At 41.4% G+C, this 27,847-nt stretch overlaps 1 long non-coding RNA gene across 2 annotated transcripts; it reads left to right on the top strand.

Moving 5' to 3' along the window:
* The first annotated feature begins 96 nt into the window (after positions 1-96).
* LOC144668350 (uncharacterized) lies at positions 97-27,560 on the top strand. Of its 2 annotated transcripts, none has more exons than XR_013573479.1 (3): positions 97-236; positions 23,167-23,374; positions 24,947-27,560. It is a non-coding gene; the product is annotated as an uncharacterized LOC144668350 (long non-coding RNA). The 2 variants fall into 2 exon arrangements; XR_013573480.1 differs by lacking the exon at positions 97-236 and adding an exon at positions 18,666-20,674.
* Positions 27,561-27,847: the final 287 nt, after the last annotated feature.

The following is a 27,847-nucleotide window of genomic DNA, read 5'->3' on the forward strand; positions in this document are numbered from 1 at the left end:
TCGTTTTCTCCTTCTGACGTCATCTAGGCTCACTTCCGGCCCCCTCCCGCGGAATTCTCGCCGCGTCACCATAGCAACGGGGCCCATTGAGGCACATGCGCTCAGGTAAAGAAGCGTCCAGACCACCTGAACAAGCTGGTCCTCAGCCCCCTCTCACAGCGTGGCAGTGGTGCCAGAATCCTGCAATTGTTCCACATGTTTAAAACAAAATTGCTGGGTTACGGGGGAGGTGAGAGGTGAGTTACTCTTTGCAGAGAGCCGGCAGTGTCACGACGGGCCTCCTGTGCTGTCGCCATTCTAATCATTAACTCCGGGGGTGAGACTTATACAATCCCAATTGAACTCAGGGCAAGTGGGATTTATTTTGACCAGCTGGAGTTTCCCCCAATAACACCACAGACTGCTCTGAAGGAGAATCATAAGGACTCCAAACGTTAACTTTTTTTTTCTCTCCACAGGTGTTGTTAGAACTGCTGAGTTTTTCCAGCATTTTCTTTTTTTGTCACAACACCGACTCATTGGGGAATTCACCGAATTCTGCCCAATCACCCCAGGCTCCTCTGCATTGAACTTGGTGTCAATCTCCCACTGCTGCCTGGCTGTACTGAAATAATAGGTTCAGCACTACAGTTCCAACCAACTAATTACTTTAGTTACTTGAATATTTTAGCTCTGAAGAGTCATACGTACTCGAAACCTCAACTCCGTCTTTCCACAGATGCTGTCAGATCTGCTGAGTTTTTCCAGCATTTTTCGTTTTTGTTTCAGGTTTTCAGCATCTGCAGTATTTTGCCTTTAATTATTTTAGTTAGTCAGTTCAGCCTTGTTAACTACACTTGCAACCATACCTAAATGCTATGAAAATTGAAATTACTGTGACATACATCAACTGGTGATCAGTATTACAAGTATACTTCAGTTAATCTTCAGTCATGCTGCACTTGGAGAGCAAATGCCAGGCATAATCTTTGGGTGAACTGGACTTTGAAGCCAGGACATAATTGAATCAGTGACAGAGTACTTTCTAAGTCCTGAGCTCTGGAATTCCTTCCCTAAACACCTCTGCCTCTCCCCTTTCCTCGCCTCTTTAAAACCCGCCTCTTTGCCCAAACCTCTAGTTAAACCACAACCCCCCCCCCCCCCCCCCATCTAATAACACCTTCCTCTCTGCATATTTTTGTTTGATTATGCCCTGTGGTAATCTGATGTGTAATCTACCTTTAAGAAAAATGTTATAATGGGAGATCACATGATCTTAGTATCCAATAGCACAGTAGCAGGCTACTCTTAAGTCAGTAGCCTATGGTTAGAGTCAGTAGTGTAGAGACAGGGTTTGAGTTGAAAGCATACAAGTGTAGCTGCTGAGTACCTTTGTAAATAAACAGAATGTGCTTCACCTAAGAACTGTCTGCTGATCAACCCTGTCTATTGTACCAAAACAAGCGTGCAACCCGGATCCATAAGTTCCAACAAACTGGTGACTGTGACTAAGATCCAACGTGCCCAGTGAAGTTCCCTGTAATTTTTATGTTAAAGGCACGAATTAAATGCTAGCTGTAAGTGTCAGTCTTGACTTGGCGTTAGTACTCCTGCTTCTGAGCCTGAAGGTTGTGGGTTCAAGTCCAGTTCTGAGATAAGCAAATAATCTGGGCTGACGTTGAAGTGCAGTACTGAGGGAGTGCTGCATTGTTAGCATGAGTCCTCTTGGGTGGATGCAAAAGAACCAGGGAATTTTGCTGTCCTAGATGGTATGTATATTGTAAATATCACGTGTATTGAAATTGTACTGAGGCACCTCCGAGTGAAACATGCCAGATGGTGAAAAGTTGAATTTTATTGCACTTTCTGTAATGTCCAATTTGAAATGTTTTGGAACACAATTTTACAAATTTGATGAATGAAGTATAATTTTGGAAAAAAGTTACCTCTCCACCCACACGTGAAAACAAATGATCTGATCATTCATTTTATTGCAGCTTGCAAAGTGTCTGCTGCATTTCCCTACTGCAGTCCTTGCCAGTTACTGTAACCCATCCACTAGCGTTGATTTAATTACATTGGGGCAAGATTTTACAAGCAGTATCCATTTTAAATTTGTGTCAGCTTTTAATTTAGATAACAGGAGATCAGCATCAAGTTTTAAGTTGACACCTACTAAATGATAGAATGATATAGTACAGAAGGAGGCCATTTGGCAAATCACAGCAATGCTGGTTCTTTGTAAGAGCTAACTAATTAGTTGCACTCCCTAGCTCCCTATAGGAACATAGGACTTAGGAGCAGCAGTAGGCCATTCACCCCTTCAAGCCTGCTCGGCTATTCGATAAGATCATGGCTGATCCGGTTGTGGTCTCAACTCCACTTTCCTGTCTGCCCCCATAACCTTTGAATTTATTCAAGGCTGAGTTAGATTTTTGATGGACAAGGGAGTCAATGATCCAGCCTCCACTGATTTTTGGGGAAGAGAATGCCACATACTAACAACCCTCAGAAAAAATATTCTCATCTTGGTCTCGAAAGGGAGACCTCTTATTCTTAAATGGTGCCCCCTAATTCTAGCCTAGTCTCTGAACTGTCCCCATAACCCTGTAAACATATTGCCTTCAAGTATTGATCCACTTTCCTTTTGAGTTAATATTGAATCTGCTTCTACCACCCTTTGAGGCAATGCATTCCAGATCACAACTTGCTGCATTAAAACAAATACTTGTGTCACCTCTGGTTTTTTTGCCTATCACCTTAAATTTGTGTCCTCTGGTTATCAACCCTTTTGACACTGGAAACAGTTTCTCCTTATTTACTCCATCAAAACTTCATGATTTTGAACACTTCTGTCTGACTTCCTCTTAACCTCTTCCCCAAGGAACAAACCCCAGCTTCTGCACATAACAAAAGTCCCCCATCCCCAGTCACATGGTATTAACACTCTTAAGGCTTTGACATCCTTACTAAAGTGTCACGCCCCAAACTGAACACAATACAGCAGCTTCATTAAAAGTTGACAGAATGTACATGCAGATCTAAGATTTTTAACATATTGTAGATTAAATGTAGAACAAGAGAAGTGAATGAAGAATAATAAGGTGAATTCAAACCACATTTTTCTAATGATGTAATCTAATACTCTTTATTAATGTTTTCTCAAAGGTCAAATGCTAAGCAGTATGTTGTTTGGAAGCCACAAAAAACTCCAACATGAGTGATTCATGGGACCCAGGGTTTCAGACTTCAAGTGTGCGGCCCAGCTTCCTTTACTTACCTGTTTATGAAGTTGGTGTCAAGCCTACAGCAATGCCTCACGTTAACCCATCGTATACAATAATAATTATTTGCAAGTATGTCCTCTATGAAAACACTTCACAAACAAGCTGAAATTATGGTTTAAGTACAATTACCTTGACGGTACAATATGGCAACTATTCACCTTTTTAATAGATCAGCAGTGCCTTGCCTTCAACAACTGGTGAACCTTTAGAATGAGGTGGGCCTGATTTAAAGCAGAACGAATGAAACTCTGGAGTCTCCTCCATTGCCAATTTTAATAGTCCCCATTCTTCTTATCCACTTTCTTTTAGCTCTTCTCACATTATCAGTCTTATATTTCTCACATTATGGCTCTTTTTGTTCCCTTTAACTATTTCCTGATTCTCCCGCACCCCTCCCCACTGTACATTTCACAGATCATTTCGTCTTTTCCTGTGTGTATACTTTGCTTCCTGCCCCCTCTCCGTTGCCCTGTTTCTTCTTAAATGCTGTTCATTTGTCGTATCTTTCAGCTCTGTGGAAAGATTTTATACCCGAAATGTCAACTGTCATGTTTTCTCAACAGATGGTGCTTGACCTGCTTGAAATGCTCCTGCATTTTCTTTTTTTGTGTCAGTATTTACTTTGGATATCAGGCAATTGGCATCAGTGTTTAGTTCCCCAGTTTCCCTTGTTAACACCAAATCCATCTCCCATAGCCCAAATAGCAAATTTATAAACTCATGAGCAATTGGATCCAAGATTCAGCTGTCAAGATTTAAATTAGGTGGAAATTCAGGCTGCTGGCTCACAGAATCCCAAAACCTGAACTAAACAAATGCACTGCAGCAACTCACCAAGCCTCCTTCAACAGCACCTTCCAAGCCTGTGACCCCTACCGCCTAGAAGGACAAGGGCAGCAGAGGCATGGGGACACCAACATCAGCAAGTTCCTCAAGCTATACACCATCCCAGGTCACCATTCCTTCACTGTCGCTGGGTCAAAAAGCTTGAACTCCCTCCCTAGCAGCCCTAAATAGGTCTATCTACACCACATGGACTGCTGCAATTCAAGGCAGTGGCTCACCACCACCTTCTCGGGGGCAGTTAGGGATGGGCAACAAGTGCTGGCCTTGACAACGACGCTCAGATCCCATGAATAAAAAGTATAAAAGCAGCATCTAATACTCAAACCTGTACTATGCTGCAATAAACATAGGACAAAGTTCTACTGTCTGATAATTTTGTTATAACAAGTTGCTACATTTAGTGTGTCATGGAGCTACATTGTTAATATCAATTGAATTAATCTGAAACAACAGTCCTAGCTTTCACCCCACTGCTGTTTGCTTTGGCAGAAAACTGATAAGACAAAGGAGGCGCATTCCAAATGATTGCAAGGATTTAAAGTAGACTATTGAAAGCTGATAATGTTTTTTATTCAAATGGTTTTTACTGGAGAATACAACACCCTTGACAAATGTGGTTAGGGCTATGAATTGCATCATGAGTTTGGAAATTTTGCCAGTTTGATTTCCAGAGGTGATGATGCTCCTTTATTTACCAAGTAAATCACTTCACGGCTATATTGTTAATTTTGCTCCTGCAGTTCAATTTGCAACATCCAACTGTCAATGGAAACATTTTGTTCAGTTCAATCTTTTCGGTTTACAATCATTGTCCTCCTGTTGCTAATCTTGTAAGGAGACATTCAAGTTTTTAAACATTGTAAGCCAATTTCAGCAATGAGTGATTAACCCTAAACAGTGCAGGGATGAAACAATCACATTTTCCTGAAATTGATGTATTTACGGTGGAAGAAAAATGAATATTTTCACATAAACGGTGCTATGAGGTTATTCTAAACCCCACATTAAAAGCAAAATATTGCCAATGCTGGAAAATCTGAAATAAAACTTTTCTTGCTCTTACCTCGGTCTGAAAAAGTTACATTGTGGCAATGTATTTTTCATGGTGTCGTATTTCAACACAAACATGGTCACAAATATACCAAAATGAAGTCCGGTAGGCCATTCTCAACTGGATACTCATTGAAGGATTGTAATAATGCAGAAAATTTTATACTACTAATGTGTACACATCTAAAGTGAAACTCCGGTTTATTAGCACCTACGCTTTTGCCATTCCCAGTTTGTCACTGATAGCAACTAAACTACCAGCTGGAAACCAATAAACAACTTCCACTGCAGCTCCTTGCAATGATGTACATTGCTAAAGAAGACGTTTTATCAAGTACTTTTTCTGCCTCAGAAGATAGCCATGCTTATTCACTGCCAGCAGGCTGAATAGCTGCCCAGTGAAATATGTTTGCATTCACTGAACATACATATGAACAAATGAACTAGGAGCAGGAGTAGGCCACTCGGCCCTTCGCGCCTACTCCACCATTCAATAAGATCATGGTTGATCTTATTTTAACCACATTGCTGCCTACCCCTCATAACCTTTCACTCTCTTGCTTGTAAAAATCTATCTACCTCTGCCTTAAAGATATTCAAGAATTCTGCCTCCACCACCTTTTGACGAAGAGAGTTCCAAAGACGCAAAACCTTCAAAAAATTTCTGCTCACCTCTGTCTTGAATGGACAATCCCTTATTTTGAAAGGGTGACCCCTAGTTCTAGATTCTCCCACAAAAGGAAACATCCTCTCCACATCCACCCTGTCAAGTCCCCTCAAGATCTTATGTGTTTCAATCAAGCTGCCTCTTACTCTTCTAAACTCTAGCAGATACAAGCCCAGCTTGTCCAGCCTTTCCTCAAGACAACCCGCCCATTCCAGGTATTAGTCTAGTAAACCTTCTCTGAACTGCACCTAACACATTTACATCCTTCCCTAAATAAGGAGACCAGTACTGTACACAGTACTCCAGATGTGGTCTCATCAATGCCCTGTATAACTGAAGCATAACCTCCCTTTTCTTGGATTCAATCCCCCTCGTAATGAATGATAAGATTCTATTTGCTTTCCTAATTACTTAATCACTGGTACTGTTATGTTCTGACTTTTACAGAATCTGCTCTGCAATGTAAGCAAAAGGATTTCTGTAGTAGTGGAAACTTCAGCCCTTCTACAGAATTGTATCTTAAAGAATTGGCGTACCAGATCAATACTTAGCATGCAATTTCTTGGACAGGTGGAACTCGTCTTCACGACTAGTTTTATCAATCTATTGATGAGTGGAAGTAATAAACAAACTTGCTGCAAGTAAAGTTCTATTGGCTGAGATAAAGCAGATTTTGGGTAGATAACAAAGAATTAATTGAACATCCAGTCAGCTGATGAAGGTTGCACAGAGATCAGTGCCCTTAAGAAGCAAACAACAGTGGGGCATTTGCTGAGTTGTATAACTGTGAAACTGGTCCTCTGCTGTTAACGCAGTTTCCTTAGTTTCAAGCCAGCTTTGAAGCAGCTTTGAAGATTTGAAATTGGAAAACTATCTTGCATAACCAGTTTTATTCTTAATGTTTTAGTTGACGGGCAATATGATCGGCGCAGGCTTGGAGGGCCGAAGGGCCTGTTCCTGTGCTGTACTTTTCTTTGTTCTTAACACTAGTCTTGATGATGTGGTCTGGTGCTAGGAGGCCAAATCCCCAGTTGCCCTGCAAATGGTCGAGGGCTGTTGTTTTGCACTGCTGCAGCACTTGTGGGATGATGCTCTCGACAAGTCGTGTTAGCCCACCTCAGAAGGCATTACGAATCACAATGAGAGGTTGGAATTACCTATAGATTAGGCCCTGACGAGCATTAGTTAACAAGAGGGTTTTTTCCCCTTGGTCCAACCATCTTTAGCTGCTTCATCAAAGACCTTCCTTCCATCATAAGGTCAGAAGTGGGGATGTTTGCTGATGATTGCATAATGTTCAGCTCCATTTGACATGTGGCAAATAACATTCGCACCACACAAGTACCAGGCAATGACCATCTCCAACAAGAGAGAATCTAACCATTGCCTCTTGACACTCAATGGCATTACCATCACTGAATGCCCCACTATCATTCTGGGGGTTACCATTGACCAGAAACTGAACTTGACTAGCCATACAAATACTATGAGCAGGAGTAGGTCAGTGGCTGGGAATCCTCTGGCGAGTAACTCAACTCCTGACTCCCCAAAGCCTGTCCATCATCTACAAGGCACAAGTCAGGAGTGTGATTGAATACTCTCCACTTGCCTGGATGAGTGCAGCTCCTACAACACTCAAGAAACTTGACACCATCCAGGACAAAGCAGCCCGCTTTATCAGCACCCCTTCCACAACCATTCATTCCCTCCACCACCAACACACTGGAGGGAGTGTGTAACATCTACAAGATGCACTGCAGAAACTCACCAAGGCTCCTTGGGCAGCACCTTCCAAACCCACGACAGCTACCATCTAGAAGGACAAGGGCAGCAGATACATGAGAACACCACCACCTGGAAGTTCCCCTCCAAGCCACTCACTGTCCTGACTTGGAACTATATCACCATTCCTTCACTGTTGCTGGGTCAAAATATTGGAACTCCCTCCCTAACAGCACTATGGGTGTACCTATACCACAGGGACTGTAGTGGTTCAAGGTGGCAGCTGACCAGCACCTTCTCAAGGACAATTAGGGATGGGCAATAAATGCTGGCCTAGCCAGCAACGCCCACATTCCCTAAAATGAATTTTAAAAATCCAGCATCATTAATAGTGCTAATCAACAATGACCTTTTTTTTAAAAAAAAATTGGTGGGATTAAGCTTGGGCTACATAGTCCAGTGCAATAATTATTACACTGCTGTACCAATGGATTTCCTGTTCAAAGTTTGCTGATCTTAAGGAGCAGCACCAAAGAAAGGCTGCCTTATCGAGCAGGAAAAAATCTTAACTTTTGTGTTGTAATTCACAACCTCTTAGCACCAGACCACATAAACACAGCTAATTTTGACAACAAAACTACTTATCTACGAGATCGTTTTCCAATTTCAAATCTTCAAAGCTGCTTAAAAGTATCTGGCTTGGAGCTAAGGAAACCGTACTAACAACTGAGGACCAGTTTCACAGTTATACAACATAGCAAACGCCTCACTTGTCTGCTTCTTAAGGGCTCTGATCTCTGTGCAACCTTCATCAGCTGACTAGATGTTCAATTAATTCTTTGTTGTCTACCCAAATTCTACTTTATCCTTAGCCAAAAGAAATTTACTTGCAACAAGTTTGTTTATTGTTTCCACTCATCAATAGATTGATAAAATGCATCAAAGTGCAGCAGCAACATTTACAGCATTACTCAAGCAAAAGAAAAGAGGCAAATGTCTTATCCCCTTGCATTATTACTCTCTGCATTTTGACTTTATTATCATTATGCCAATTCATCCCTCTGCTCCCATTTATAAGAGGTGGATTACTAATGCCAGAACAACTGCACATGTAGAATCTTGTGCATTGTCATGATAATAGTTGATTGTGATAGTGGACTCCAGTATTAAATACTATACGGTACTCTGTACTCGATATGGGATCACGTGATCTCGGAGTTGAAGGTCAGATAACACATGTTGGAACCTGTCTTGATAGAATTCAGTTACCACAGATGTGCTTTATGTTAGGAAAATGTATTATCAATAAAGTTAGCTCAGCTACAATGTCGACAGCCTGTGTGCATCATTGAAACAAAAAACAAGACATGGTGTCAGAAGTAAACTAAACGCAACAATTGAGGTTCTGAAACCACCGACAAAGCTCAGTTTGGAGGAAAATCTCGCAGAAAACAGGAGGAGGCTCTGGCAGCGATTCGAGCTATACCTCACAGCGACAGACAGTGATAAAAAAAGGCCCTCAGGTACAGTCTTCCATCTTTCTTCACCTAGCAGGGGAAGCAGCCTTAGAAGTCTATAACACATTCACGTTTGAAAGTGATGAGAAATGAAATTACTTGAAAGAAATAATGGAAAAATTCAAAGCCTACTGCAGCCCTAAGAAAAATATTACGTATGAAAAATACTGATTTTTTTACATGCGCACAAGGAAGTAACAACAGTCAGTACGTAACTGAGCTGAGACAACGAGCTGAATTGTATGAATTGGAGAGCTTGAAGAGTCACTCATCCAAGATAGAATAATTTGTGGAATTGCAAATGACACTCAGAGAATGGCTTTTGAGAAAAGTTGATCTCACACTGGAGAAAGTAATAAATATCTGCAGAGCAGGTGAGACAACAAAATGCCAGATTAAAAGATGACAGAGAATAAGCCACACGCGGTCAAGCAGTTAGATGCAGTTAAACAGAAACAGCCCTGGGAAAGAACAATAGACAGTCTGAACGTAAAAAGAACAAAACTGCTATTAAAATATTTAAATGTAGCCAATGTGGAACAGAGCATTTTCCATGTAGTTGTCCAGCCTACAGAAAGCAGTGTAAGAGCTGTTATAAACTAAATCACTTCACTAAGATGTGTAAATCGAAGAAAGTGCACACGATTGCAGATGATGACACGGACACTGAAACTGAACTTTTCATTGGTGCAGTAACAACAAATTCCAAAGAAGATGAATGGAAGGTTGATTTAAAAATTGCCAACATGGTGGTGAATTTCAAGCTTGACACAGGTGCACTCAAATGTCATTCCCATAAGCCTGTATTGTAAGATAAGTAAGAAAAACAGCTAATTAAAACAAAAGTGAAACTGTCTACTTGTACAGGTGAAAAAATTGCAGTAGAAGGCAAGTCCACACTTAAAGTGAACTACAAAAAACAGAGTCTCAAGCACTTCCATTCATAGTGTGAAAACTGTTGCAAAACCCATTCTTGGAATCAAAGCTTGTGAATGTCTGAAGCTAATCAAGAGAATAATGACTGTTACCAGATGACATCTTGAGCGAGTATAAAGATGTGTTCCAGGAGATTGGCTGCCTAAAAGGAGAACACGCCATCGAGATTGACAAAACTGTGACACCCAAAATACACCCGCCAGGAAAATACCAGTAATGCTGAGAGGCTGACTGAAAGCAGAGTTGGACAGAATGGAGAAACTTCACATCATCAAGAAAATTGAAGAACCGACAAAGTGGGTTAATCCAATTGTAATTGTAGAAAAATCAGATGGGAATCTGCAAGTTTGTCTGGATCCCAGAGACCTAAACCAGGCAGTACAAAGAGAGCATTACCAGCTGCCCACAGTACAAGAGATCACATGTAAGCTGGCTGATGCTAAATACTATTCAGTCTTGGATGCGAGTTCAGGCTTCTGGCGGGTCAGACTGGATGAACACAGCTCCTATCTTTGTACCTTCAACACAGCATACAGGCAATACAGATTTTTACGCTTACCTTTTGGTATTAATTCAGCTCTGGAGGTGTTCCACAGAACATTGAAGCAGCTATTTGAAGGGTTAGAGGGCATCGATGATGTGCTGGTCTGGGGAGCCTCACGAGAAGTACACGACCACAGACTGAGGCAGGTGTTGGCCAGAGCTAGAGAAAGGAACCTCAAATTGAAGAAGGAAAAGTGTAAAATAGGTCTTCATCAAATCAAGTACTTGGGACATGGGTCCGGCTTCAGTCCCTCGCTTGTTAGCACGAGTAAAATCGAAGCATTCATGAACATGACACCCCCAGAATGTAAGAAAGATTTGGAGAGGTTTTTGGGAATGGCAACCCATCTTGGGAAATTCATTCCGAACATGTCAGACCTGACAGCACCTCTCAGAACTTCTACAAAATGATATGGAATGGCATTGGGAATAAAGTCACCAGACTTTGACCAGTCTGAAGGGAACACTGACTCAGGCACCAGTGTTAAAATATTACAATGTCAGTCAGCCAGTCAAGATCTCAGCGGACGCTTCAAAGACTGGCCTGGGAGCTGTCCTCTTGCAAAGTGAGGTACCAGTGGCATATGCTTCAAAAGCAATGACTGAAACACAGCAGCAGTGTATCCAAATATAGGAGAAATGCTAGCAAGTGTTTGGCTTAGAACGCTTCCATCAGTTTGTCTATGGCAAAGAAGTAGAGGTAGAGTCTGATCATAAGCCTTTGGAAGCTATACTTAAAAAGCCCCTGAACTGTGCACCAACAAGAATCCGAAGATTACTAATGTGTCTGCAGAAGTATCAGGTCAGAGTTAAATACAAACCGGGCAAGGAAATGTACATCGCAGGCACTCTGTTACATGCATACCTACCCATCACAGAGGGAGAGGATAAAGAAATGGAGGCATAGGTTCACATGCTGACAAAGAACTTACCTGTGGCTGTAACCAAACTGGATGAGATCAGGGAAGCAACCAAGAACAACACCACCCCGAGAAAACTGCAGCAGGTTGTGCAAACTGGCTGGCCCACACATCGGAGCGGAGCCCCTTCTGCTGTACAAGAGTACTGGAACTTTCGTGAGGAACTTCATGTAGCAGAAGGAATACTTTTCAAGGGAGAAAAGATCATAACTCCTGCAACACAGAAAAGAAATGCTGCAGCGCATACACGAAAGTCACCTCGGCATAGAAATATGCAGGACAAGAGTTCAAGATATAATGTATTGGCCTGCAATGGGAGCACAAATGGGTGAAATGGTGAATGCGTGTGCAGTGTGCCAAAAGTACAGTAAATCACAACAAAAAGAACCACTTCAACCACACAGTGTTCCAGAGAGGCCCTGGCAGAAAATTGGAGTGGACTTGTTCACATTTGACAACAGTACCTACTAGCAGTAGATTATTACTCAAAGGTTGGTTTTTTTTGAGTCTGTGCTGCTGAGAAATGATAATAAGAGCTGTAATAAATCATTTAAAATCAATTTTTTCTCACCATGGCTTACCTGAAGTGCTCATCTCAGAAGACGGACCACAATTCTCAGGCACTGAGATTCGTGAATTTGCACAGGACTGGGAGTTTTGCCACACTATGTCAAGTCCCAAATATTCACAATCCAACAGAATGGTGGAATGTACTGTGCAGACCTGAAAACAGCTGCTGTAGAAGGCAAAGGTGGACAGAAGAGACCCCTACCTGGCTCTGCTGGATTTCAGGAATACTCCATTAGAGGGCATTGGATCATCTCCAGCACAGCTCCTGATGGGGAGAAGACTAAGAACTAAGCTTCAAACTATGCCCCAACTGTTATTTCCACATCCAGTGAGCTACAGCATGCAAGACCTACTCAAATTGAGACAGCAGAAACAGAAACAGTACTTTGACCAAGCCCGACCTCTGCCTGACCTGAACATGGAAGAGACAGTGAGGATTCAGCATGAAAGGATCTGGAATCCTGCTGTTGTCACAGAAATCACAGGAGAACCAAGGTCTTACATAGTGCCGACTCCAAACGGACAACAGTACAGGAGAAACCAGAAATTCTTACGGCAAACAAATGAAACACAACACAGCTCTGAACCAGAAAGTGTAGCTGAAGATCAAAAACCAGAATGCACCAGTGAAGCAACAGATAACCAGACAAAGTCCGAGAGTCCTGAAAACTATCCAAGGGACAATAGTGACACAGAGCTGGAGAAGGCCCCGGTCCTTCAAAATCACCTCTGTCACTATTCAGAACATCCAGTGGAAGAACTGTGGAAATACAGAGATACAGAATTGAGTAAAAGACAAAACAGACTGATCAAAACAAAGTGAGAAAGAATAGATAAGAGACTTTGTGCACTTGAGCTGTATAAAACTTTGGGGTCTTTTAAAAAAGGGAAATGTCATGATAACAGTTGATTGTGGCGGTGGACTCCAGTATCAGATACTATACAGTACTCTGTACTAGATAGGGGATCACCTGACCTGGGGATTGATGGTTAGATAGCACATGTTGGAGCCTGTCTTGATAGAACTCAATTACTGCAGATATGTGTTTATGTTAGTGTCACGGTTCACTGGGGATAGAGCGCTGCAATATCAAGCCCCACTGCTCCCCAAGCCGCGACAAATGTGAAAAAGTTTAATCAACCCACTTAATAGTTTAATTTAGGTTAACAGAATACAACCACCACGTTTGTAAACTTAATAAGTAAATATCTGTTTATTGAACAAATTGTCTTTAACCAGTGGCAAAAGAAAGCATTATGAACTGCTAATTTCTAACTCTATAACCTAAACTCCACCGCTTCATAAATCTGTATACATACACACACAAAAACATGGATTTTAAGTGTGGGATAAAACTGTTCAATAGCACCAATTCCAGAGTACAGGATTTGATGGGTTGATTATGATCGATGTCTTCCAAATTCCTTTCAGTTCTTTGTTGATGACATGAGGTGATCTTCCAGCACTGAGTATTTAGTTCACTGGTTGAGCACTTGCTTTTCAATGTTTCTAACAGTGATTTTCCCCTTTGCCTCTTGACAGGGGTTTTCAGAGAGAGCAGGTTATTGAGATATGAGGAGAAAAAGCCAGTGAGCTATTATTGTAGAATTACTGAAATCTTACACACACAGGAGAGGGAGGTTTTAGGTCTTTCTCCTCTCAGGCTAGGAGTTATTCTGCTGCAATGCTTTCACACAAACCCTGGTCACCTGGTCAGGAGGCAATTAAAATGTTGTTGCCATGCAGTTCCCCATTAGACCAGACTCCTTCTCGGCACCATCCTGTCTTTCATGGCACACTCTAGGGCAGCAACATTGTATATATCCCTTACATGGTTCCAGTAGACATGTCCTTCATACTGCAGCCATTGTAATTTTAATCCACAGTCCAACATAAATAAAAAGATCTGTTCTTTACATGCTTTCACCCTTAAAATTGGTAAAACGCCATTTCAAAAATGCGTTTCATCTCAAGGTATGTGACACATGGACAACAAAACATGAGACTTCCATTCATCCTTCCTCCCCATTATACAATCTTCAGCATTTCTTACCCCTTTAACTTATTTTAGTATTTTACACCCGAGACAATGCATCCATGATCACATTATCTTTGCCGGCAACGTGAACAATCTTTACATTGAGTGGTTGAAACAATAGACTCCCCCATCTAAATCGTCTTGCGTTTCAAGTTTTAAACTTTTCAATGAACGCCAGAGGATTATGGTCAGTGTAGATTAGTGTTTCTTTGTTATCGTGTCAGACATAAACTTCAAAGTGTTGAAGAGACAACAACAATGCTAGAGTTTCTTTTTCTACTGTAGAGTACTACCTCTGATTTTGATTTAGTTTCTTGGAAAAGCACTCCACCGGCTTCTCTATCCCTAATTTATCATCTTACAATAGAGCTACACCTACCCCCAAGTCACTAGCATCAATTGCCGTTTTAAAAGGTTTGGTAAAGTCAAGGGCAGATAACACTGGTTCATTCATTAAGATTGTCTGCAGCTTTTCAAAGGCTGCTTGGCATTCTGCTGACCATGCCACTTTTGCCTGTTTTCTTAAATTGGTGGGAGGTACAGCTACCGTGTTGAAATCAGGCACAAACTTCCTATAAAACCCACACATTCCCAAAAACCTCATGATTTCTCGTTTAGTTTTAAGAATGGGGAATTCTATTAGAGCATTTACTTTTGCTGTTTTTGGTGACGCTTGCCCTTGTCCTACGATGTAACCTAGATAAGTTACCCTTGCTTTTGCAAATTCGCTTTTGGCCAGATTTATGACTAAGCCAGCCAACTGCAATTGCTTAAACAGGTCCTCTAATTGCTTTACATGTTCTTCCCATGTATTACTATATAGTACGACATCGTCTAAATAAACCACACAGTTATGTACTTCAGTTACAACTTGATTCATAAGTCTCTGGAATGTAGCTGGAGCATTTTTAAACCCAAATGTCATGACTCGACATTGATACAATCCACTTGGTGTAACAAAGGCAGATATTTATTTAGCCCCTGATGTTAATGGCACTTGCCAGTACCCCTTCAATAGATCAATTTTAGGAAGGAATGAGGCACTGCCAACCCTTTTGATGCATCTTCTAAGCAAGGAATTGGGTATGAATCTGCCCTTGTTACTGCATTCACTTTCCGGTAGTCTATACAAAATCTAGTCGATTCACCCGGCTTAGGAACCAGCACTATCGGTGAACTCCAGCTGCTTCAGCTAGGCTCAATCAATTGATTTTCTAGCATATATTGGATCTCTGCTTCTGCCTGAGCTTGTTTCTCTGGGCTTAGCCGAGAAGGATGTTGTTTTATCGGCAGTGAGTCTCCTATGTTCACATCATGTCTAGCTAACGTAGTACCTCCAGGTGTATCCCTACAAATTCCTTTATACTTTCTAAGTAACCTTATTAGATCTTCCCATGGTCCTTCCTCTAAATATGAGAGCACAGTCTCTAACTGTCCCAGTATTTTCATATTGGCTAGTCGAATTGTAGGAGGTTCACTTTGTGCACTGACTACTTCTCCCTCTACCTTATGCTTACTGTCTCTGTCACCTCCATTACTCCTAACACCTGGCATACTTGCTCTTTCCCATCATTTTCTCTGCGATGATGTTGCTTCAGCGTGTTTATGTGACATAACCATTTCTTCTTCCTACACTCAGGAGTATCTATCAGATAAGTCACTTTACTAACTCTCCTAACTACCTTGTAGGGCCACCAAATTTCGTTTCAGGGGTTCACCCTGCAAAGGCAACAACACCAATACTTAATTTCCTGCTTGGAACATTCTAGTTGTTGGGATGTTTGTCTGCCCATTCTTTCATTTTTGCTTGGGAATTTTTTAAGTGCTCTTGTGCTACTTTACATGCTCCTGCGAGTCTTTCTAGAAACATGGACACGTAATCCAACATGGAGGATTCATCTTTCTGCTTTAGGAACTTTTCCTTAATCACTTTTAATGAACCTCTTATTTCATGACCATAGATCAATTCGAATGGACAAATCCAGTAAATTCATTTGGAGAATCTCTGGTAGCAAATAGTAAGAAATATAACCCTTTGTCCCAATCCTTTGGGTATTCATGGCAATAGGTCTTAATCATGGTTTTGAGAGTCTGATGGTATCTCTCTAAAGCTCCCTGTGTCTGTGGACAATAGGCAGTAGACTTTATTTGTTTGATACCCAAACTGCTTGTCCTGGAAAATTTTAGACATGAAGTTAGAACTTGGTCAGATTGTATTTCAATTGGTAGGCCATAATGAGTGAAAAACCGAGTTAACTTTTCCACTACCATCTTAGCTGTAATTGGCCTTAAAGAAATAGCTTCTAGAAATCGGGTTGTCATATCCATGATTGTAAGGATATATTGATGTCCTGCTTTCATTTTGGGTCATGGTCCTACACAATCTACTAATACCCGACTGAATGGTTCTTTAAAAACTGGTATGGGCATTAAAAGGGCTGGTTTGATTACATGTTGAGGTTTACCTACTACCTGACAAGTATGACACGTTTTACAAAATTGCACTACATCCTTATGAAGTTTTGGCCAGGTAAAATGCCTGTTTATCGATGTTTGGGTTTTCCGTATTCCTACATGTCCTGCCATAGGGATTTCATGTGCTACTCGCAATATCTCCTTACGATATTTGGGCAGTACCACTATCTGATGAACAACCGTCCATTCCTCATCCACAGGTCTGTGAGGGTGTCTCCAATTCCTCATCAGAACTCGTTTTTAATGTAATAGCACTCCGGAACTCCTTCAGCCTCGGCTTCAGTGTGAGCTGACTGTGCTAACTTGCTTAACTCTGGATCTGCTTTCTGAGCCTCAAATAATGAAGACATGCCAAACACTTCCTTTGAGTTATCCTCATCCTTAAAGGATGTTTTGGCTACTCTAACATCTGCTCGTGGTATTACTTTGACCTCTGGTGATGGACTTTGTTTAGCCATTGCTCTGGTCACCACGCATGATGGAAAAATATCAGGAACTTGTTCTTGTAACTTCTCCGCCTCTTTAGCTTCTCTCGGACTCTCCGTAATTATGGGCGAAGCTGTAACTTTCGCTCCGGCCAAATCATTCCCCAGGAGCAAATCAACTCCATCCACGGGTAATTTCTTAACCACTCCTACAACCGCCAATCCTGACAATAAATCACATTCCAATTGCACTTTGTACAACGGAACTGGGATATACTCTCCACTTACAAAATAAAAACAGAATTACCTGGAAAAACTCAGCAAGTCTGGCAGCATCGGCGGAGAAGAAATCAGTCAACGTTTCGAGCCCTCATGGCCCTTCAGCAGAACTCTCCACTTATCCCGTTTACCAATACTTTAGCTTTCATTGAACTCTCTGGATGGAAAACTAGGTCCTTCTCCAGCAAAAGAGTTCGAGTAGCTCCTGTGTCCCTTAATATAGTTATGGGTTTGGCTGCATCATTTGATGAAAAAGGGGTTATCTTTCTTTTAGACAAAAACCCTTTATATCTGTCATCTAACTTATTTACTTCACCTGCATTCACAGCAGTGGTTACCTCCAGACCCTTGTAGTTAAAGCTACAACTTGATCTTCACATTTTCTTTTTGAGTTCCCTTTTCGGACTCATTCTTATGAACTCTAATAAGTCCCATGGGCTTCCCTCGCAACTTCCAGAATTCTGAATGAATGTGTCCCACTTTACAGTCATAGAGTTATGCAGCACAGAAACAGGCCTTTTGGCCCATTATGTCCATGTCAGCAATCAAACGCCTATCTATTTTAATCCCATTTTCCAGACACTTGGCCCATAGCCCTGTGTGCTATGGTGTTTATTACAATGGAAACACTTAGGCCTTCGAGTTTCACCTCCACCTGCTGTACCTTCCTCCCTGATCTGGGGAGGAGATCTCAAGGTATTCCCAGCTATCCATTCTTTACCCTGGGCACTTGTCTTCCTTTCACTCTCCCACTTTTTATCCTTTTCAAATTTATGGGGGTGATGGAAAAAAAAGAGTTTTATAGAGCAGCTCATAATCGTCAGCTCTTACTGCTGCCTGTCTAGCAGTTGCAACCCTTTGGTCTTCAACATGGGCTCTTATTACAGAAGGTAGGGAGTTTTTAAATTCTTCCAAGAGAATGGTCTCTCTGAGAGCTTCATAGGTACTTTCAACTCCTAATGCTCATACCAGCTGTAAAAACTACTTTGCTTAATCCTTTGAAATTCAATGTAAGTTTGCCCAGGCTGTTTCCTTAAATTTCAAAACTTTTGTCTGCATGCTTCAGGGACCAACTCATATGCACTCAAAATGGCCCTTTTCACCACATCATAATCCCTAGAAACCTCCTCTGACAGTGAAGCATAAATTTCCTGTGCTCTACCTGTCAATTTGCTCTGCATGGGCAATGCCCAGTTTTCCATTGGCCAGTTCATCTGTTTAGCTATCTTCTCAAATGAAATGAAGAATGCTTCAACATCTCTTTCCTCAAACCTTGAAGAGCTTGTACAAATGTAGACATCTCCCCACTGGATTCTGATCCAGAAATAAGTCCCACCGCACCTACTGGTGTCTTTTTAAACTGCCAGCATCCTAAGCTGGAATTCTCTCTTTTTTTATCTCTTTCCTGCCTCACCATTCTAACCTCACCATTTCTAACTCCCTTTGAAATGCTTTCTCTCTTTCCTTTTTTTTTTCTTTCTCTGCCCTTTCTTCTTCTGCTGCCTCTAGTTCCAATTTTTTTATTTGCAACTGAATTTGAGCCCATTCCAATGAACCACCCCTTGGAGAACTCGGTCTCAGGTATTCCTTCCAATTTCAAATGCTGTGCCATCTCTTCAAGTATCTCTGCCTTTCTAGCTTTGGCAGGCAATCCTACTCTTAATTTATTTGCCAATTCAATTAACCTGGCTTTTGGGATCTCTTGTAAAATCAAAAGGGACATCTCTTCCACTTGCAGGAAAGCTTTAGCAATTTCCAGTGCCATCTTATCTTTGACAATGCAAACCTGGTGTTTCCTTTTAGCTTTTTACGCCCAAATTGTTGTTGTCTTTTGTTCCACAATATCCCAGACGAGCCTGCAAACTTTGTCATGACTCGCTAGGGAGAGTGCACTGCAATATCAAGCCCCACTGCTCTCCGAGCCGCGACAAATGTGAAAAAGTTTGATCAACACACCTAATTGTTCAATTTAGGTAAACAGAATATGAGCACCAGGTTTGTAAACCTAATAAGTAAATAACTGTTCATTGAACAAATTGTCTTTAACCAGTGGCAAAAGAAAGAAATATGAATTCCTAATTTCTAACTCTATAACCTAAACTCTACCCCTCTTTAAATCCCTATACACACACATACAAGACACAGAAAAACATGGATTTTAAGGGCGGAATAAAACAGTTCAATAGCACCAATTCTGGAATACAGGTTTCGATGGGTTGATTTTGATTGATGTTTTCCAAATTCCTTTCAGTTCTTTGTTGAAGACACGAGGTGGTCTTCCCAGCACTTTCAGTCTTTAGTTCACTGGTTGAGAACTTGCCTTTCAATTTCTCTAACAGTGATTTTCCCCTTTGCTTCTTGACAGGGTTTTTCAGAGAGAGAACAGGTTATAGAGATATGAGGAGAAAAAGCCAGCTAGCCATTATTGTAGAATTACTGGAATCTTACATACACAAGAGAGAGAGGTTATAAATATTTTTCCTTTCAGGCTAGGAGCTAACCTGCTGCACTGCTCCCTCACAAACCTTGATCACCTGGTCAGGAGCCAATTAAACTGTTGTTGCTAGGCAGTTCCCCATTAGACCAGACTCCTGCTCGGCACCATCCTGTCTTTCATTGCACACACTCTTCCAGGACAGTAACATTGTATATATCCCTCACACTGTTGCAGTAGACATGTCCTTCAAACTGCAGCCATTGTAATTTTAATCCACAGTCCAACAGGAATAAAAAGATATGTTCTTTACAGTTAAGAAAATGTGTTATCAATAAAGTTAGCTTAGCTACAATGCTGACGGCCTGTGTGCATCATTGAAACAAAAAAACAAGACATGCATGAATATCTACTGCAGTCCAGAGTTTGTAATTTTACCATACTTTTCCCAATGTTAAAAGATAACTCAGGTTGCCCACAGCCGGAAGAAAATAATAGTCCTAATGAGAACCAGCAACAGTTATTTATCTTTACCACTTGTGGCACAGTGTTTCTGGAAATCAGGAGGAAAGCCACTTCTCACAAGGGTGTGCGCTAGCCTCTGAAAGTGTGCAGACTACTGTGCTTTTGCAGAGCTAACTAGCTGGAAGGCAAAGTTGCTTCTGAAGACATTACTTTAATACAGATGGTGCAGTGCTTCATTACTACATCACTGTGGTTTTCAGGCTGTGAAATTCAAGTTAAAATAAGGCATTTCCTGTTTTCCAAAATGTTAGGCTGGCTGGGTTAAGGTTGAATATAACATGGTGATTAAAGACATTTATCTAAATTCACAACAGGCCCTTTAACTGCAGCACAACATGAGCTGTACGTATTCTTTGATTTGCATCCAAAGTATGCCATGATGTTTATTTTTAAACTAATACAATGGAAAACAAACCCAACACTGCCTGATTTGAAGGCAAACAAAGACAGAGGAGCAGAGGTACAAATCTTTAATTTTACACTAAAACATATTGTGTGAAAATGGTTAAATAAGCTAAGCTATTTGATGGGAAGCAAATTATATGCCAAAAGAGTATGAATAACTTGCAACTTGTCCCATGTCACAACTCACCCCGGGTTAGATTGTCTTAATCTTATTCCTTCTGCAAAATTGCCACTGCTTGCTCAGTAGATGAATGTGGCTTTTGAAAGTTACACTTAAATGGAATTAACTCTTATTTTACTATATATTAGCTTGACAAATTGCCTCATGAAATCTACTTAACAATGTTAATGCCATATCTTTTAAAACAGAATTTGTTTAATTCATAATTTGTAAATAAAATATAACGATAGCAATAGACCAACAATAATAATTAGGAAATTGCAAGAATCAGATTTCTGAAACTCGTGTCCATTTGAAAATGGACATATGCAATTCCTTACATTATCCATAAACAAATTAAACCTTGTTTAGTGACCAGGTGAAAATAATACCAGATTAATATGCACATACCCCACTATCAAGGCCAGACTGTACATAAACAGTTCCCGGAAAGCTTAAAAAATGGCCCGATGCTGCAATAATTTTATTCCAACTCCTGTAAAACAATTGGAGCTCATTCAAAACGTCCCAAAAACAGAAGCATACAAATTTAACTATTCCCTTACTGGCACAACTCCTACTCTACTCATGTTGCTAGGTTGACATTTAAGTGTGGAATCAAGTAAAGCAGGCTATAACATTGGATGTTTCAATTTCCTCAACTACTGTGCATGGTCAGCAGGTACATGCAATGTCACGTTTCATGCATGCACAGGTGCACTGAAATTTGGATACAAAATGGTAAATGTTGTCACCATGTTGCTGCATGTGAGGCAGCTTTGTTTCACCCTCCTCACTCAATTCAACCCAGGTTCTAGTGCAGAATGAAAGAGATTCACCATATGTTTGCCAAAGTTCCATGTGCCATTTATTGCTATCATTGAGGGCTGATATTGGATAGTACAAATCAGCATTTGCTTAAAACAGCAAAAAGTTAACATACCACTAAATCTGAAAGATGTTCAAACCTTTTACTGAAGGATCATTATTCAAGAGAGTGACTGAAAGGTTCATCTTCCTGTACTTGTGATTTGAGCAGCAGTGGACTCTCTAGAAACACCAGAAACTAATCTGTACATTTTCCACAGTAGCTACAATTGTCACATCTAATCAGGTGCTGAAGTTATATGGGACTATACCTCATTTTATTTCAAATTTGATGACCCAGCTGCTTCCATTAATTTTATTCCTCCAACAATTCTTACCTCTTCTCTCCAACAATGTCAACTCCTGGCTGGAGTTTGTTCCATGGGCATAGTCCACCCCGTACTTTGCATGTAATCATTCTTTGTATGTAAACCTAGGCAGCGTGTGTTTGAAAACATGAAGAGCAGAGGTCAATGACATTAGTAAACAAAGCTTATGGGTCTTTAGTTCAACTTTGTCACTGACTCTGTACAGGTTTCAGTTTTTACTCATCACAGAGCTATGGTAACCAAAGAGCAGAGATCAGTGTTATTTCCATACAAAGTATGCGGTTGCTGTGTTTAACTTCTTTTTTGAAAGGGAGGTTCTGGTGGAAAAAAAAGTGCATATATTAAAACTTGAGTGGAAATCAAATGTTTAAGATCGAAACCAAAAACAAGAGTTTGAGACAATAATCAGAGTTGCCTCTGCTCTGATCCAAATTCATGTTGACTTTGTTACGAGTTATTTGGACTATGGAGCTCTATCAAACCAAAACATAGACCAGCTTCATCCAGTTCTGTTCAGCTTTATAAAACAAAGGCTGAGTCATTCCTTTAATCGTTTCTTCTGCCTTTACTACTACACTTTTACCTTTAGAAAGAGCCCCACTGGAGTGCTTAATTTTCAACCACATTCACTATCATTTCATTTTAATTGATTTCACAAAGGGTGGAACTGTCCAAATTGAATCATACACAATTTGCCTCATCTTGGTCTCTAATCACTTCTCCTCCTGAGGGGCTGAGTGACCACCTCTTAATATCAGCATAATCCTGGTGAAATCTGTTAACTGGGCGCAAAGATCAAGGAATTTTAAACGTAATTGAGTTATGTCCAAAACCACTCATGTTCACGTTTTCCACAATCTTTTCCTTTGGTTCAAGATTCAATTTGCCTGGATCAGATCATACAAAACTCCGGTCTCACCTCGGCTGACGGTCCAAGATTTTGCCAATGGCACGGATTAAAGAAGGCTCCTCAAAATATCCCCGCATTCTTAGGCAACACATGCACTAATAGGGACATTTTAAAAGCTTTTCCACGTCAAAATATATTTCATTTATGAAGAAACTGACCAGTGTACACCAATGAATGAAGTAAACTGTTTGGTGCAGTTATTTAAAATCATTTTCAGTGATGAGGGCTGGATTCTAACTAAAAATACTTGTTTTGGGTGAGCAATCCATTTTCTGCTACAGGTCCAGTCTCTTAAAATGAGAAATCTCGGGACCAAGGCTGTGCCGGATTTCAGATCTTCCAGTTCAGCTCATGGGCGGTTTGAGCCAAGCCAGGTCCAGTGGGGTCAAGGGTTGCTTGGAACAGGAATAGACTGGCGGGCAAGCAGGGAAGTGAATAACCATCCCAACACTACACCGTGCCAATTTAGTGCCGAGGTGAATTGTCCAGGTAAGCTTTTTTTAAATTTTACTCAGTTAAAATTGATGCATCGCACATTGTAAAACTGTCTGGTTTTCGGATAACTCTGGTTTTTGAATAGCCAGATTTGAGACACTGTACCTGTTTATTGATAAAGTTGTACCAGGTTACAAATATTAATTACATCAAGGAATAGTTTTTAATTGAGAGGAAAAAAGGTTATGATTACATGGTATTACCCAGCCCTGCTCTGCCCGTTCAATAAAGATTTTGGGGGTTATTTTGGTGAAAGATGAAAGCGGGGTGCAGGGCAGGTTTCTTGTAAGAAACGGTAAACTTTATTTAGAGTTCCTGATGAAACAGCATGCTTGTTCCAAGACCCTGGTGAGAAAACTCTGCCCCTAAGATTACTCACGCTTAGAGCTGATTCATCAACTCAGCCACTATTCCCATAACAGTATGAAAAGTTTTAATTTACAATTACTACACAGGCATTGTTTGGCTACTGTGACTGCAAGTATGTGCCCATCTGAAAGTCTAGATTTAGCACACGATTTTGGGCATAATTGCTGATTAACATAATTTGAATTTGCCTGGAGGTGCTAAAACAAGACACCTACCAAGTTTAACACTCACGCAATTTTAGATTAGAAGCTATTTTCATAGAGCAGGGTGTCTATGGGCTCCACACACCGACTTCTGGTAAAGGCTTGGAGTGCACTGGCTGAAACAATGGCATGTTTCAAGATTGCTCATGGACTGGGAGAGGCTGCACAGGTTCTTGAATGCAGCACTGGATGTCTTGTACCCACAGAAGGCAGTAGGGAGTTGGAGGGAGGGTGAAGGAGTCCACTTCACCCTCCTGCATCTTTTGATGCTCTCTCCTGCAGCAGCTGGTGCTGTGGCCCATCCTCCTCCCTTTCCTCCTGCAGACCATGAGAAAACCCCAGCAGGATGCCCACTGGCAAAACGCCCCCCTTCTCTTGATAACTCCAACAACGTGTCCTGTAAGGTTGTGTAACACCGCACACACTTTCTTCAGGTGAAGTCCTCAGGGAATTTCCGGATTAAATGTTGATAAGAGGTTCAGCGAAGTCTTGAGAAAGACTAGTCTCCTGATTTGTCTCCGAAGTCCTCTTCAAAGCTCCAGCAGCAAGTGAAAAGCATGGCTGGCTGTGCCTCTATCTAGCACTTGAAATTCTCAGCAATGACTCTTTTTACTCCTGGTCAACTGATTGCTGTTAGCAGGGGGAGGGGGGGTTAGTTGGAGCACCAAGCCATCAAAATGGCATACAGCCTCTTTAAATGAGTGCCAGTACGTATCTTAATTACCAATCGTCCCCTTAATGATCCTCTGGGCAGCTGTTCCTAGCTCGTGCTTCATCTCCTTTACCAACTTGGCGTCTCACGTTCAATGCTGCAGCTCACAACCCCATCTTGACCACCCTGCAGGCTCTTTAGCACCTAAAAGTATCCAAAGAAAGTTGCCTGCTCTGAGTTTGCAATTACACAGATGCATTTTATTGGAAATTTGAACTGTAACCTGATGATTGAAGAAGAGTCACATTCGACCCAAAACATTAATGCTGTTTCTCTCTCCAGAGATGCTACCAGACCTGCTGGGTATGTCCAGCACCTTCCAACTCTAACTGATGCATGACTGCCCACCTGCACAGCCTAGAGACTTGTTGCTTTAACGCCATTGGTATGACCAGGACGAGAAGCAGAGAGATGACAACAAGATAACATGGCAGCCAGGAATGTCACCATCATACAGTAATTTTGTTAAGGATTAAAACAAACAAGTCTGATATTTATGCACAACACTTTGTTAAGGGAAAGGCTGATGGGATGTGTGTAAAACCAGTTAAACCCGTTCTTTTTCTGCCAAGAGGATTATGGCTATCTGCACTGAAAAATATTGCTATCACAAAGTAATCACTTTATCTTTAGCATAGGAATTGTTTAGAAGGAACACCACAAATAAAAGTGGCACAATGCACAGAGAACAAGGATCGACACAGTGTAAATTGTACAGCATATATAAAAAGGTACCAACTCAAACTGTCAGCACCCATACCAAACAAAATGAAGTCACATTACATGTCAAGATTCTAAAACGACAAAAAAAATTGGAACAAGTACTATACAAGATCACATAATGAATACAGATGTAGCAAACTAGTTATTTCGGAGTTTCAATTTTCCAGAAGACGTACAAATCGTACAGAAAGTACAGCTGGACAACGACAGGCTGAAGGTTTCTATATCTGCACAGAGAGAAAAGGATTGAAAAGGACAGGGTGAGAAAGGGGTCAGATGAATGGAGTTGTGCTGTATTGCACTAGGAGGGTAACTTTCCAATTATGCAGTGTTCAAGTAACTGTCTGAAAGTGCTGCTAGTGACTAAGGTTCCCCAGTGTTTATATCTATGCGCACACATCGTAGGGCAAGATTTTAATTCACTCAAAACCCATTCATCAACTGAGGTAAAATCAGGCCCTGTACATAATCGAGATCTAAATCTCTAGTTTTTCACCCTCAATTTTTAGCCCAGTTAAACACTTCTTTCTAGATTGCTTCTGGTTTAACAATTGACATTTCTCAAGAGTCTTCAGCCAATTTGATTCACTCCCCATGATATCAAGAAACAGCTGAAGGCACTGGATACTGCAAAAGCAGTAGGCCCTGACAACATTCTAGCAATTGTACTGAAGACTTGTGCTCTAGAACTAGCTGTGCCCATAGACAAGCTGTTCCAGTACAACACTGGCATCTACCCAGCAATGTGGAAAATTGCCCAGCTATGTCTTGACCGCAAAAAGCCAGCCCGGCTAATTACCACTCCATCAGTTAGCTCTCAAATATCAGTAAAGCGACAGAAGATACTGTTGACAGTGCTATCAAGCGGCATTTCCTCAGCAATATCCTGCTCACTGACACTCAGTTTGCCAGTTCTGCCAGGGCCACTCAGCTCCTGACCGCATTACAGCCTTAGTCCAAACATGGACAAAAGAGCTGAATTCAACAGGTGAGGTGAGACTGACTGCCCTTGACACCAAGACAGCATTTGACCGAGTGTGGCATCAAGGAGGTTAATCATCAATCGTCAAGCAGGACATGGCTACAGGAGTTCCACAGGATAGTGTCCTAGGCCCAACCATCTTCAGCTGCTTCAATAACCTTCCCACCATAAGGTCAGAAGTGGAGATGTACGCTGGTGATTGCACAATGTTCAGCACCATTCATGACTCCTGTGTGTTGGTGGATGGGTGGAGGAAGTGGATGTTTAAGACGGTGGATGGGATGCCAATCGAGAGGGCTGCTTTGTCTTGGATGGTGCCAAGTTTTGAGTGTTGTGACTCCTCAGATACAGAAGCAGTCAGCATCCATATGCAGCAAGACCTGGACAACATTCCGGCTTGGGCTGATAAGTGGCTAGTAACATTCGTGCCACAAAAGTGCCAAGCAATGACCATCTCCAACAAGGGAGAATCTAACTGTCTTCCCATGACATGAATTCCCCATCATCAACATCCTGGGGGTTACCATTGACCAGAAACTGAACTGGACCCACCATATAAATACTGTGGCTACAAGAGCAGGCCAGAGGTTAGGAATCCTGTGATAAGTAACCCACCCCCCAACTCCCCAAAGCCTGTCCACCATCTACAAATCAGGAGTGTGATGGAATACTCTCCACTTGCCTGGATGAGTGCAGCTCCAGCAAAACTCGAGAAGCTTGGGACCATCCAGGACAAAGAAGGCCTCTCGATTGGCACCACATCCACCACCTTAAGCATTCACTCCCTCCACCACCAACACAATCTACAAAGGTGCATTGCTTCCTCCGCTCTCTAGGTAAGAGAGTTCCAAAGATTCACCATCCTCAGAGAAAAAAAAATGTTCCATCTCTGTCTTAAATGGGAGACCCCTTATTTTTAAACTGTGTCCCCTAGTTCTAGTCTGTCGCACATGGGGAAACATCCTTTCAGTATCCACCCTGTCAAGCCCTCTCAGGATCTTTTATATTTCAATAAGATTGTCTCTCATTCTTCTACGGATACAGGTCCAGTCTGCCCAAGCATTCTTCATAAGGTACTCCCACCATCTCATGTATCAGTCAAGTGAACCTCTTAACTGCTTGTAATGCATTTAAATCCTTTCCTAAATAAGGAGACCAAAACTGTACGCAGTATTCCAGATGTGGTTTCACCAAAACAAAATAAAAACAGAATTACCTGGAAAAACTCAGCAAGTCTGGCAGCATCGGCGGAGAAGAAATCAGTCAACGTTTCGAGCCCTCATGGCCCTTCAGCAGAACTGAAGCATAGTTTCAACAAGGGAGAAATATAAATTGGTTTAAGGTGGGTGGGGGGGAAGAGACACATTGAGGGTGTGGTGTGAGCAGATAATCAAAAGATGTCAGAGACAAAAGGGTCAAAGAGGTGTTGAAGGTGGTGGTCTTTGTCTGAGAAAAGTGCTAATTAAGAATGCAAGACA

Source organism: Cetorhinus maximus, chromosome 26, assembly GCF_964194155.1.
Source record: "Cetorhinus maximus chromosome 26, sCetMax3.hap1.1, whole genome shotgun sequence".
In the NCBI taxonomy this organism is placed as follows: domain Eukaryota; kingdom Metazoa; phylum Chordata; class Chondrichthyes; order Lamniformes; family Cetorhinidae; genus Cetorhinus; species Cetorhinus maximus.